General features: G+C 46.0%; 1 protein-coding gene across 1 annotated transcript in view; it reads left to right on the top strand.

Moving 5' to 3' along the window:
* Positions 1–15,146, top strand: part of CACNA1B (calcium voltage-gated channel subunit alpha1 B) — a 433,344-nt gene that overhangs the window by 177,678 nt on the left and 240,520 nt on the right. The gene's annotated exons all lie outside the window — the stretch shown is intronic.

Below are 15,146 nucleotides of genomic sequence, written 5' to 3'. Positions count from 1 at the left end.
GCCGTTTTTCACCCTCTTTGTGTAGTGTTAATGACTGCACGGGGCACAAAGTAGCAGAGAATGTTAGTTGTAGAAGTCTCGTTAGTGCTAGTGACAAAGATGTTCTGTATTTAAATGAGGGTTTAGCGTGATAATAGCCAATGCAGCAGCATGCTTGGGGCAGTGAGCCGTTTATAGCGTGCCTTGAGTAGTGCTATAAAGCACAAGGCTATGTGACTTATTAATGACTCCAGATGTGCTGTAACCCCCTGAGTTTCAGGGTCTGGTGTGCTTTATTGGTCATTGTGGAATGGAATTTAGACATAAGGGAAAGAGTCAGACCCATTGCATTTACTGGGCGTTATTGGCATAGGAATGGCCAATGACCTATAAGAAGACTTCAGTTGTGCTCAGGGTGTTATAACCATTTCATTATGGGCTATGGGACCCCTTCTCTTCCAGCCCTTCCCTCTGGATATTTCTATGACAGCGGGACATCATGGTTAGCAAGGACAGTAAACTGTAAGGTGCAATTCTGCTTCATCTGAAGCCTATACATCTCATTTACTCCCTTCTCTCCTCATTGCATGATTCCTCCATTTGCCCAGCCCATTTAGATTGGTTGCAAGAGTCTCCAACTGAGAGGTGGAGGGAAGGCCTCACTTCCCAGCTGTGTTCCCCCCGTCCACTTCCTACCTATTTTGTCACACAACCAGTCCCCCCAGACTCATTCACTGACTCTGTGCCTTCTCTCCACAATCAACAGTCATGTGAAAAGCTCTTTAAGTTCCTGATTTTCACTGATTAATCAATAAATGGCATATTAGATCATCATCTTCCAGCCTGCCTTTCATCTAGCATGAAGGGAGCAGAGCTGGCTATTGGGGAAATTGGTTCAGGATAACTTTGAAGCTATTACAGTACCATTTTGAAACATCCATTAACCTAATTGGAAGCTGATATATTGATCTGCTGCAGCGGGGATTGGCTGTGCAAGCATGATCCGGATGCTGCAGATCTTGCCTGTGGAACAGTAAGCCCCGGCCTCTTATCCCTGGTAAAGCCTTACATGTCAGGTGGATTTCCCATGTCCTGCGAGTGTAAAGCTCTATGGATGGCCTAGGACAAACTTCCTTAGGCTGTGAGGCTGGCATTCCCTGTGGGAGCACAAATGCAACAATGGACAATTTACAAATGGAGGATTGTTTTTCTTTTCAACTGTTCTAACCCATTTCTGATCTGCCTGTTACCATGGTATCAGCAGCCTCAATTCAGGAAGGCTCTTAAGCATGTGTGTAACTTTAAGCCAATGAGTATGTGTGTAACTTTTAAGCATCTGCCTACCACCACTGTATCTAATACCCCTTTGACTTCAACAGGAACGCTCACATGCATAAAACCATTCATGTGACTAAGTACATTTGAGAATCATGGCCAAAGAGTCACCTAACGGTGGTACAGGGTATGTGAGACACAGTCGGGGGTACATGGTGAAAAACCCAGTAAAGGGAGGCGGGCGGTAGCCACCTGCTTCCTGACAGGTCCCAGCTTGGAGGTGGGCGGCAGTTGCCCCAGTCCTGGGAAGCCGGGCAGCAGCTGCCAGCTTGGGCGGTAGCTGCTGGCTTTTTGGAAAGCTGGGAGGCAGCTGCCCGCGTCCTGCCCAGACCCAGCTCCCAAGTGGGAGCCTGGCAGCAGCCTCCTTGCCCTGCGAGCTGGGTTCACAGCTGGGTGGCGGCCACCTGTGCCCCGGCTCTGAGCTGTGGGACAGTCTCCCGCGCCCCGGCTTGAAAATGGGCAGCAGCCGCCTGATATCTGCCCACATCCCTGGATCCCAGCCCGGCGTGGAAACCACCTCCGCCCCAGCTCAGAGTGGGTGGCAGCCACCCACTTCCCGGGCTGGCAGCCAGGTGGCAGCCACCTGCAACTTGCCCAGGTGGCAGCCCTCCTCCTCGGCTCAAAGCCCGGTGCCCAGAAAGCCAGGCGGAGATCCCAGCCTCATGGTCCTGGAGCTGGGCTCTACCCGCAGGCTTACTTGTCAATTTCACTGCTCTAGCTGAACGGTGGAATTGACAACTATGACAGCCCCAGATTTCACTAGTATAAAAATGTTCAGAGGGGCCCACACAGTGTGATTTGTCCCAGGCCTGCACCCCTTTAGGGACGGCCATGAGGAGCGCTGCTTATCCACTCTGGGCCGCTAGTGCCTGCTCAGACCTCACAAGTTCCCGCCTCTGTGAGGAGAACACCACGTGACCCCCGCCATCAGGCCATAGTGATTGGCTGGTGCTGACCTTTGCTCCTATATGGAGGAAGGAGGGGAGAAAGAGCAGGGGGTTTTGTGATCTGCCACAGCCACCCAGCACTGCAGAACTCAGAACTCTCCTGCTTTATGAGAAATACAGTTGTCCAGTGGTAAAGGGGAAAAAGATTGCGTTTCTCAGAGTTTAAGCACGTGCCAGTCCGCTGTAGTTTCCACTTTTAGTGTTTAAATGTAACTGAGCTTGTGTTACTGTTTTAATTTTCCTGATTGTGAGGGTGTTAAAACGGATCGTTTTCTTGTCAAAAGAAAGACTTCAGATTTAGAAAAAAGTAGTTCCCATACAAATGTGCAACAAGTGTTGGATCCAGAGGATCATGTTTCAAAAAAACAAACAAACCATCAGTAGTGAAAATACAAAATCTTCCCAGGTCCATAGAGCATGTAGCTACGATCCCAGTTATCTGGCTTTCGGGTTTACACAAACAGAGGTAAACCTCCATGACCACTTTGTGTGATCTGCAGTGAGACATTGTCTAACCACTGTATGAAGCCTTCCCTTTTGAAAAGGCACCTTCAGACGAAACATCCTGATCTGAAGGACAAATCAACAGATTTTTTTCACAAGAAAATGTGAAAGTTTGAAAAAATCAAGTGTTGCTGTGCAATTGTACTCTGCGATCACTGAACGAGCTGTACAAGCTTCGTTTGAAATCGCACACATGGTGGCAAACACGAAGAAACCAGATACCATTGCTGAGACCCTTGACATTCCTGCTGCTATCAGAAATGCTGAGATCATGTTGGCACAACAGAAGTAGATAAAATTAAAACCATCTCACATTCAAATGACACCATGACAAGAAGAATTGATGAAATGGCAGAAGACATAATTAAACAAATTTCAGAAAAAAATCATCCAGAAAAAACAGTTCTCTTTACAGATTGATGAATCTACGGATGTATCCAACTATGCACAATTCATTATGTTTGTTAGATACATTGATGAGGAAGTCGAGCAAAGAATACAAGAACAAATATATGGCTGCAAAGAATTAGACGCAAAAACAACAGGAGAGGACATTTTTAAGATCTTAAATGAGCACATTGTGAAAAATGGATTGTCATGGGAGTGGTGTGTGTCTGTGTGCACAGACAGAGAAGCAGCAATCATAGGTCAACGAAGTGGTCTTGTTACTTACTTAAAAGCTATAAATCCTTCAATCAAGTGGGACCATTGTATTATCCATAGTCAGGCATTGTCTGCAAAGCGACTGAATGAAGATTTAAACAGCGTGCTAGGAATGGCCATTAAAACAGTAAACTTCATAAAAGTTCGGGCTCTGAATTCGCGTCTTTTCTGATCGCTGTGCCATGACATGGGGTCTGAACATATTATTATACTTCTTCACACTGAAATTTGGTGATTGTCATGTGGAAGGTTGTTGAATCGCCTGTTCGAGTTGAGATATGAAGTTACTGTCTTTTTCAGAGATATGAAATCTGAATTCTTACAGCGTTTTGAATATGAAGTATGGATTTGCAAATTTGCCTATCTTTGTGACATTTCTGATAAAATCAATGACTTGAATCTTCACCTTCAGGGATACAACACAAATATATTTATCTTGCATGACAAAGTAAGAGCTTTTAGAAAAAAGTTGAGGCTTTGGAAAAATCGAGCTTTATGTGGAAATTTTATTTCATTTCCACAGCTCTCAGAGTTCTGTGAAGAAAATGAAATCACTCTGAATGAAGGTGTGAAAGAAAATATTAAACAACACTTGGGTAAATTTTGGAGTCAAACTTTGAACATTATTTCCCTAATGTTGAAGAGCATGAAGATCCACAGAAACTGTGGATTCTGAATCCATTTAATGACAGCGCTATTGAACAAGCCGGGATTCCAGAAAGCATGAAGGAAAAACTTTTTGAGCTTTTCATGGACAGTACGTTGCAGAGGATGCAGATCATGGGACTGGGTGACATCCCATGCTTTTGGCAGAAAATGAAATGGGAATACCTACAGCTGAGGAACATGGCTCTCACAGAGCTTCTTCTGTTTGCCTCCACATATTTGTGTGAGACCAGTTTCTCACATTTAGCTGGGCTAAAAAGTAAAATAAGAAATTCTGTGTGCCCAGAAAATGATCTGATAGTAGCAATAAGTAGTTTAAAACCGAGATTTGGAGTGCTTATGTCATCCAAACAGGCCCAAGTTTCTCATTAAATCCAGCTCTTACAAGAACTCATTTTTATGTTATTTTGTTAAAACTAGCAAAAAGTCCAGTCCAGTCCTGATTTGTAGAACAATTCTAGAGGGGGAGTATCAGTTCCCGTCACAAAGATACCCATGTTTAGAGTTTTATTAATATAAATGTTTGAGTTATATTGTGTTTATTGTTTTATAATTTTTATGATTTATGTGTTATTTTGTTTCAAAAACTGTTGTAAAATTCAATAAAAAAGAATAAATGTTACATTCTGAATTATTGTATGCTTATTTGTGTGTGCCTCCACGTCTGCCCGCATGTGTGTGTCTCAGCATGTCGCTGCATGTGTCTGACTATGTCCTTGTGTCTTTTTATCTCTGAACTACAAATCCAAACACTCCCTTCACCCACTGCCACCACAGTACTCCTGCAGACATACCCTTTTTAGAGAAAAAGCAACCACAATCTTCCCTCTCGCCCTACTTCCGTGTCTCTCTCAAATCTATGGCAAAAAATTTGACACATTGCGCAGTGCTTTATATTCCCCAGCATTGGCATGCCACTCAAAGCCTCCTACCTTTGGCCATCATCACCTCTGGCACAGGTACATACTTGAGTTGTGCACCCCTGGTGTAAAGGTGGCAATCCTACGCACACTTGATCTGACATCTGTCACATCACGGCCTTATATACTCAGCCCTTCTTCCAACAAATGGCACACATTAGTCTGTAAATATAAAATCCTGTGGAAAATTGAGTGTTGGGGTACTTATTACAATTTTCAGAAGTTAGGGGGTACTTGCTACTTAAAACGTTGTGAAACACTGACTTAGAGACACACAATAGTGACTGTAAACTCATCAGAGCGAACGTGCAATGATGCAACTATCAGACTGCACAGCAGAGATCGCCACAACCCAGCCATTCAGAACTTGCTGCTCCAACCAACCCACTGTTACCCAGGGTTCTGCCAACCCAAAGCTCGTAGTAACTTTACTTTGTGCGGGATGGTGTCAGGAAATAAGCCACATGGAGACACGGCCGTTCAGCCAATAGATGGACTGGTAGAAACAGTATAACACAAAAGTGCTCTTACTTTAAAGCTATACTTAGGCTCAAGCACTTACACGAGTCCACAACAGCTTAGTAAAACACCCCGACTTTCAATAATTACTGAAGTCTGGAGCGTCTTTTGAGAGGAAAGAACAACGGCTCTCTGATTAGCCGGATCTTCCCACTGTCATTGGTGGATCCCGAAGCTGTGTCTAAGAAGAGATCCCAAAGAGTACAAGCCTCCCCCCGCTCCCCCATTTATTCTTGTTAGTAGACAATAACACATCAAGAAAGAGGGGAAAAAAGTTTCAAAAGCTAGACCTAAGGTCTCCAGAGTGCTTAATTAACTAGATGTGTTCCTACAAAATCTGCATATCTTGAGGGCTGGACAAACATACCCGAGAGGGCGTGCATAAATAAGCTTACTGGTGTATTCCTGAAAGGTAGATCCCAGCACATCCTCCAGAGCATCAGGGAGGGGCACAGCGTCAGGCAAAGGTTGAGCAAGAGGCTCCCCTCCCCTCCTGGCTTAGTCATGCCAAGGTTGTTCAGGCCTGCAGAAAAGCCTACCAGTTTTGGCTGCCGTTAGCAACAGATATGATATTCAATATTACAATATCAAGTGGTCCCTGGTCCTTTTACTGGTCTATCAAAATCTCCCCATATACCACCTGCGGACCAGCTATTCTGTACACTTTGCTGCCTGCACCAGCTGAGTCTGGAGTGTGGAAGTGAGCCAGAAAGACACTGCATTTTGTATCCATTACTCTATAAGCACATTACAAAGAGAGGGTGCAAGAGTCATGATCTTCATTAGATAGTGGAGGGAAAATGAAGTGTAGAGAAGGCAAGTGAGTTGTCCTGGGTGAGTCAATAGCAGAACCCAGATCATGCTGACTCATGGCCCCATGTTCAGTCCATTAGACTACAGCCACCTCTGAGGCAGAGCCGAAACTCAGGGACAGAAACAATATCTCTGAACTGCCAGCCCATATGGTGACCGAGTCTTCCCTGCCCACATGCTTAAAATGCAAAATAGCAGGAGACCTGGATATTTTCTGATTTGTTAATGATGCGCATGCACAGCACATAGCTCCATAATCTACGTGACACTTTAAAAAGCAGAATAAGACATGGCTCCTACCCTGCAGAACCTAGTCTTCCCCCTGTGGGTCTCATGTAGAGACTGGTTATTTGTTAAGGAGTTCACTTTGCTGTTGGGGCACTCTGCCAGAGAGGAGAAGGTTTCTAGGCAGGGCAGATGAGGGTGGATCAGAACTTTAAAAGGATGGAGCATGTCCTGAGAGGAGACCCACCCTCTGGTCTGTTCTGCCGGGCAGTCTGGGTCCAAGGCCATTATAGGGAAGTTGAGGTTGCAATGAGCTTGGAGGGACATTGGTTTCCTCCTGAAAATGAGGTGATTGATTGTTTGATGGCTTTGGATCAATAGCACTTGGTTGCTGTTCATATTTCTATGCTACAGCCATCGCTGCTGCTGTGCTCTGACATGGGGGTGGTGGAAAGAGGTACTGTTTTTTCCCTATGTAAATCATTGTTAGAGTCACTCATAAACTCAGAAGAGCATAGCTCACATCCTAACTGCTTAGCCAATTCCTCATTAACTTCACCAGGGAATGGAAGTGGTTTTCCCCCAAAAGCAACTTTGGACTGATAGACACACAACTGACGCTGATTGGTCCTATTGTCGGAGCCCAAACCCAAGAGCTCAGGTATAGGCTTCAAACAAAACCCCCGAGCTGTGGCCTGTTTGGGTTCAGGGCTGTGATTCAGGCCACTGGGAAGATGCGCCTGAGCTGCAGCATTGGGGTTTGGACCTGGAGTTCCCCACAGCTTGAGGGGTTTTGTATCTGAAGTTCTGGTTCTTCCTGTTATCATAGAATCATAGAAGATGAGGGTTGGAAGGGACCTCAGGAGGTCATCTAGTCCAACCCCCTGCTCAAAGTAGGATCAACCCCAGCTAAATCATCCCAGCCAGGGCTTTATCAAGCCGGGCCTTAAAAATCTTAAAAGGATGGAGATTCCACCACCTCCCTAGGTAACCCATTCCAGTGCTTCACCATCCTCCTAGTGAAAAAGTTTTTCCTAATATCCAACCTAGACCTCCCCCACTGCAGCTTGAGATCCTTGTTCTGTCATCTACTACCATTGAGAACAGCCCAGCTTCATCCTCCCTGGAACCCCCTTTCAGGTAGTTAAAGGCTGCTATCAAATCCCCCCTCATTCTTCTCTTCTGCAGGCTAAACAAGCCTAGTTCCCACAGCTTCTCATCAGTCATGTGCTCCAGCCCCCTAATCATTTTTGTTGCCCTCCGCTGGACTCTTTCCAATTTGTTCACATCCTTTTTGTAGTGGGGGGCCCAAAACCGGACACAGTACTCCCAATGAGGTCTCACCAATGCCGAACAGAGGGGCATAATTGCTTCCCTCGATCTGCTGTCAGTGCTCCTACTAATGCAGCCCAATATACGGTTAGCCTTCTTGGCTATAAGGGCACACTGCTGACTCATATCCAGCTTCTTGTCCACTGTAACCCCCAGGACCTTTTCTGCTGAACTGCTGCCTAGCCAGTTAGTCCCCAGTCTGTAGCTGTGCATGGAATTCTTCTGACCTAAGTGGAGGACTCTGCACTTGTCCTTGTTGAACTTTATCAGATTTCTTTTGGCTCAAACCTCTAATTTGTCTAGGTCGCTCTGTGTCCTATCTCTGCCCTCCAATTTATCTACCACTCTCCCCAACTTAGTGACATCTACAAACCTGCTGAGGTACGATCCACCCCATCCTCCAGATCATTAATGAAGATGTTGAACAAAACTGGCCACAGCACTGAAGCCTGGGGCTCTCCACTTGTTACTGGCTGCCAGCTAGACATCAAGCTGTTGATCACTACTCATTGAGCCCAATAATCTAGCCAGCTTTCTATCCACCTTCCATTCATCCAACTCCATCTATGGAGATAGACAAGCCGTAGAGATCAGATCCAGGCACAAACTTCCCCAGCATTCAGGAAGGAGGGTGCTTTGGATCTGATTTACCAGTTGGGCTCAGCTCTTTCACAAAGGGCCTTTTTAGTATCAACAATTTTTCTGTGGATTACTTAGACGTTTCTAAAGGACTGTGCTGACTTCACGTGTGATGCGGATGTGACCTTCCCACAGGTTATTAGAGAGTAACATAGCAGGCAGAAGGAAGGGCTTTGTGGTAGATAAGACCAACTTGGAAACCCTTAAATCCCTTGGCATCTCCTCCTCCATGATAATAAATGGAGGAGTTATAAAGGTGAAGCGATAGACATCAGATTTTCATGGTCTGCAAAAAATTCTTTCCCTTTTTGCCTCACTCTTCTGCCATTTATGCTTTTATAGGAGTTTCCCTTTAATTGGAGTCAATGAAAGCTTTCTAGCAAGACTTTATGTGAAAAGTGATTTATGCTTGAGGCAAAGAGATTAAAGCATCAATCAGGAAAAATGCTTTAAGAATAAGCTGGGGGAAGCTCATTTCTGAAACAGTAGCACAATAACAGCAGAGTAATCACTTCAAACAAGCCTTTCTGCGTGCTGCAGGCTCACCGGCTGTGGCCTGCACCTAGCCAGAATGCTGGTGTGGGTTTGGAGAGCAACAGATGATTTAGAAACAGTCCATTTGTCTTGTGTGCTGATGGTGGGGAGCCATCTTTTCTCCCGCAAAGAGCGGAGCCAAAATTCTCTCCTACTGAGACAAGCCCAAGGCCCCAGCATAATCTGGGAACAATAGAGCATGGACTGAGCCCATCTACACCACCCATGTTTTAAATGTGTTGGAAGACTAACGTGCTGTAACCAATTTCCCCACCGTGGCAGAACATGGATTCTCAATGGATGGGTTCTCAATGGGTTCTCAACTTGCCTTTATGGCTCATTGAAAAGATGGACCTGAAACTTTTTTCTCTGTTGTAAAATGGGGTCACATTAAGTAGAAGATTGAGAACACTGAAGGTAGGATAGAAGAGAACAGATGGGACCACAGAGACTCCTGAGTAACATATGGCCAGATTCTGAAACCTTTACTCATCCAGAGTGGTACCTTGCTGTGTGAATAGCCTGCTGAAATAAAAAAAAATGTTCCCTGGACTCAGAAAGCCATAGTGTCTCTCTGTACAGCACAGAAGTGACTGTATCTCTCAGTAGACTACTGTACTGTTCTGGACATCTCAATACTTGATACACCATTAAACCGGAGGGAACTTGGAAAACAACAACAATTAAGAGGCTAGAGGGACTGCAGATTAAAAGAATTTAATGTGTGTAGCTTGGCTAAATAATAGCTAAAGAGGATTAGGATAACTGCCTAGAAGTGTTTATAATAATTTACATGGCTCCTTTCACCCTAAAGTGCTTTACAAATTATATACGGGACATGCCATCCCGCAACACTGAAGTACAGCTTCCGGTGGGGTAGAGATTGAAAGCCAACCAGCAAATAGTGAGTGATGGGGAATCTGGGGCAAGCACATCAGAGCAAACTTCTACTCTTGCTAAAAGTTTCATAGGATCTTTAGAATAAAATTGTTATTGGCATAGTGCCTAGGAATCCTCGTGGTGGACAAGGGACCCCGTTATGCCAAGGGCAATACAAAGGCAAAACAAAAAGATGATCCCTGCCTCAAAGAGCTTACAATGGAAGCAAAGAGACAGTGGGTGGATACAGGGAGGCAGATGAGGAGATGAAGAGGAAACATTGAGACAATATTGGTCAGCATGATGGACGATGATCTCAGCACGCCAGCAGCCTAACCCTTGTCAAGTGTTTTGTTGGCATCACAACAAAGAAGAATGAGTTAGTTGTGTGGACGTTTAGAGGGAGCTCCTTCCAAGTGTGAGCATGGGACCATGGCAGCCCGGGAGAAAGAATGCAGGCAGACAAGGTCTTACTTTCCATAGAAAAGCAAGTTGCAAGGGACTTAAATTTGATCCTGTGGATTGTGGGTTTAATTTCTGTTAAAGACTCTTATTGAAAGGCAGCGTAGCCTGGATAAGTGAGTATGCAGCAGGTCCTGGATTCTGCTCACGGCTCTCCTACTGAATAACTGTGCGTCTGCGGGCAAACTCTTTCACCTCTGTCTTAGTTTCCCCATCTGTAAAGAGGATTGTAATGTGGTACTGACTCTTTAAGGTCAGAGGTGGTGGTTTGAGAAGCCAGTTTCCCTGTTCCATGTATGCAGGGAAGGAAGCAAAGCAGTCATTGGGAGAGAAGAAGCTGGTCCTGGGTTATAGTTTGTCTGGCAGAGGGAAGGTAAGGAAAAAACCCAAACCACTGTTCCTTTAAGGGCCTGGGACCAGGAGCAGTGGCCTATTGATGGGGGTCAGGAGGGGGCCATACCTCTGGGCGCTGTCTGGGGCCTCCTCAGAGGAGCTGCCCACCACTGTCACAGACAGCCAAGGGCTTCCAGGCTTTGACATCCTCAGAGGCCATGCCGACCCCAGCTCCGGCTTGCTGGCAGCTGAGGGTTCCCTCTCTGGGGGGAGCAAGAGTCTTCTCTTGGCTCCTCCGCTCCTGTGCTGGGCACAGTGAGGGAGCTGCGGGGATCCCGGCTGCTCAGGGGCCAGGCAGCCAACCTAATGGCGGGGCTCTGGGGCAGAGGCTGTCACTCCCCCCCAGCTGCCGGGTGGCCCAGGGGCACCTGCCTCTGTCACTCCCACTCCCTGCCGCACCCACAGCAACAGGAGGAGTGGGGGTGAGCGGGAAGCAGGCCCGCAGACCCTCCCGTGGGACGCTGACACCAAAGGGGGAGCAGGTGCAAATGCAAGTATTGGCCCCTGGTGCCGGAGACCCATGATACGCCACTGACCAGGAGCCTTGTAGAGTGGCAGGCCAAAGCTCCTGTCTCTCTCAGCTAGCCCAGACAACTCTTCAGGGTTATTAGACCCACCTGAGGAAGATTATGGCAGTGGCCGGATGACTGAGTGGGAGAATCTCAAAAGGATGTTCCAAGTCTAGTCGAGGAGCAGGAAGTCAGCTAGGTTGCGGTTCCTGGAAGGAGGGCTGTGAAACCTTGATCTAAAGGGTGAGTTTGTGGGTTGGGGAGACCAGGACTCTCTCAGCCCCAGAAGGAGGGCTGTGAAACCCTGAACCCAGGGGTGGGTGAAAAGGGCCTCGCTTCGGGGAGCTGAGCTAGGTTGAATAAATTCGATTCCAAGGCAGAAGAGAACATTGTTCCACTATAAGTGGATTATTCTGAGAATCCAGAGAAGAGATTCCAAGGGAGGATGAAGGGGATGTAAATAAAAACGAGATGAGACCAGGGAAAGGAAAACTGAGGTTGAATATCAGGAAAAAAATCTGCTTCGCCATGAGGTTCAGGGGAGAGTAGAATAGTCTGCCGTGAGAAAAAAGGGAGCTCTATTGCTTGAGTTATTTAAGACTAGACTAGACAAAGTGCTCAGGTCATCCTGGCCACGCAAGATTGTTCTTATCTTTCTCCATCCCTACTTCTAGAATCAGTTAGGTACAGTTCTTTATGTATTTAAAATGTGTGTAGGTGAAAGGGACCACAAGAGATCATCTACTTCTACTCCATGTCACAAATACAGCATGGCATGGCACACAGTCAGTCTATGGTGTGTGTTTTCCATAGGAGGTAGACGAGTCATTTCTGTTTATCTTCTTTTCTTGAGCTACATCATTGATTCTTGCTCTCTTTCATACCAAGACTCCCTCTTCCATGCTAGGTCCCCCCCCTGGGGATGCCAATTCTCCTCTTTCCAGGATCTACCCAGACTCCACTCCCATTTTGCAAAGACCAGGTGATTGCAACCCCACCCCTGCATCCTGTGACCTGCAGGTTGAGAAATCCCTGTGCTTCACTTAACAGGAAATAAACAGCAGCACTGAGTTGCAGGAGAACTGAGATGTGCAAGTCCTGGAGCCTAGTACTTCCACCCATCCTGTAGGCAGGCAGTGGGTGAAATCCTGGCCTCGTTGAAGTCTATGGGAGTTTTACCAATGACTTCAGTAGGGCTCAGATTCCATCTATGCTATCTTTTTTTTTTTTTACAGGAGCTCAAAGCTATTCAGTGCAGTTTGCCCTATGAAATAAGGAATGTCCCGCAGAACCTGAGAAATTTTAAATGTCTCTCTCTCATAATAAGGAGAGATTGTAATGTTTTTTGTGAGTACAACTTCTGTTTCTCTTGTCTAATACCAGTGGCCAATGGGTATTTCGTATCTGTGAACAGCTAGAGCTAAGCTGCTATGCTAATATGTGCTTTTGTGGTTCAACCCTCCCCAGCAAAAACCCAGAATTGACCCAAAACTTGATCCTAATTTGAACCACACCTTTAGCAGGCTTGACAACAGCTTTTGATTAACTAGGTCCTATTTTGCATTTCCTCCTGTGTATCTGAATTCTTAGTTCCTGTTAGAAATGGAAGTGAAAGGATCAAAATACAATGAGAAAGTTTGTTCTCACTCTACATCCAGCCCAAAAAGGGTGGTATTTCCTGGAATTTTGCAGAGAATCTGTGTTTATGAGACTTTAGACCCAGTTACCTTTCGATAGCTCAGATAAGCATTTCTAGACTTTTGGGTACTTCTTTCAGCTGAACCTAAAGGACAGATTGTTTGAGGTTTGCCCATCACTAATCCTAATTGTGAGTCCCAGAGTCTGGGGGTGTTGCTGGGATGTCTGTCACGGAGGATTTGAGCATGACCAGCCTACACTGTATGAGCCATCGGATTTTTATCTGAGAAAAGAAAAACTGCCCTCAAAGGAAGATGAAGGTGGAATAAAGCTTAACATGGAGCAAAAAGGAGGAGGAAAGTAAATAAGATAAAGTAATACAGCCCTCATTCACACAGATAGGATTCATCTTTGGTTACTCAGTGGAAGGATGGTTCAGTGGTTAGTGCATTTTCCCGGGTTCTTGGAGACCTGCGTTCAATTCTTTCTCCACCGCAAACATCTGGTGTGACCGTGAGCGAATCACTTAGTCTCTCTGTTCCTCAGTTCTCCATTTGTGAAAGGGGTATGATAACACTATCCTGCCTCCGAGTGGTGTTGTGATGCTACATTAAAGATTGTGTGGTGTTCAGATACTACAGGGATGGGGGTCAGATAAGTAGCTAAGATAGGTAGTTTCTGTTTGTGAGATTAAGCTCTGTGCAGAGGGCCAATGAAAGTCTAGGCGGCACTTAAGCTCTCCGTTTAGGGATTAAATGGCATTTGCTGGCATTTTACATGGGGTTGATTTTCACCCTGAGGTTATCTACCTTTGCTGCATGTGTGTGATCGTCTCACCTGCAAAATAAGCCTGCAAACCCCATGGGATTCCAAGGAGGTGGCTTTGAAATCACAGTTTTCTCATAAAGCACCTACCATACTGCAATCTATTGTCCATTAGAAGTGATTTTAACTGCCAGAGTCCACTAAAGCACAAATCCATAATTGTTAGGCACCAGCATCAGCCTGAATAAATGAGGGTTCATTTGCGCTGTTATTTATGTGCGCCTGAAGCTAGCTGCCTGCAGCGTCACTGATTTATGGAGGTTTCGATATCTCTCACTCTTTCGTGTGTGTGTGTGTGTGTGTGTGTGTGTATCAGCTCTCATTGCTCTGAGTTAACATGCTGAGGAACAAAACTGTTTAGCCAGCAAAAGCATGGACAGCCAAAAAAATTGCTTGGCAAAACTGCAGCTTTTAATGAAGCCACAACGGAGGAAGAAAAAGGACAAGTAAAGGTTTTATTTTTTCGCCCTGGCCACACGTCAAGTTTCCAGGGTGACTTCTTTCTTTCTTTCTTTTCTTTTTTTTTTTTTTTAAAGCTGCATTCTCTGTTCTGTCCAACAGGTAGAATTTGCACCATTTTAAAGTGGGGAACCATGAATCCAGATTGCAGAGGGCGCTAGCACCTGCAAAATGGACTGTGCAATCAAGATTTTGGAAATCCCCTCCCTGGGATGTGGACCGTGGTGCTGGATTCCTTCTTGGGTGGTTGCTTAGTCATAGGAATAACTACCGGGGGTGAGAAGATGGATGCCTGCCCACCTGCAGGTGTGTTGATGCCATGCTGGTTAATCTGAACCTACAGTGCTTTCTTGTGGGGCCTGGGGCACCACATGATACACACTGTCAGGATCCAGAGGATGGGCAGAGGCTTCAGATACATAGGGTATGTCTACACTGTAGTCAGAGGTGTCTCTGCAGTTAGGTAGACACACCTGCACTAGGTTTGATCTAGCTAGCATGGCTAACGCTAGCAGTGAAGAGGGGCATGGGACATGGGGGTCCGGGCAGGTTTGTACTGTCTGCACTGCTGCATCTTCACTGATATTTTTTGCCATGCTAGCTAGATTACAGCTCTCATGGGAGTGCCTATCTCAGCTGCAGTCACACCTGCTGTTGCTGTGCACACGTACCCATAAAGGAAACCCCACTGAAGGCTGGTGACCTCTTGGTGCAGCCAGTTGCAGGAACTAAGGAGCAGGGAGGACAGAATGTCAGAAGCTCGGTGGAGCTAAGAATTGTGCCTTCGCTGAATGTTCTGAGGCCAGGACTCTGGGCAGCCTCCTCCTCTCAAAAGCATCCCCAACCTGGCTAAGAGCACTGACGCAAAAGGCAAAGAAAGTAAGCAAGAGTAATCAGTCGTACTG

Source organism: Emydura macquarii, unplaced genomic scaffold (assembly GCF_026122565.2).
Source record: "Emydura macquarii macquarii isolate MOO-44397 ecotype Brisbane River unplaced genomic scaffold, CSIRO-AGI_Emac_v2 contig_691, whole genome shotgun sequence".
Lineage (NCBI taxonomy): Eukaryota > Metazoa > Chordata > Testudines > Chelidae > Emydura > Emydura macquarii.
The sequence above is the reverse complement of the archived record's forward strand: the minus strand, read 5'-3'. Positions and strand labels throughout refer to the sequence as shown.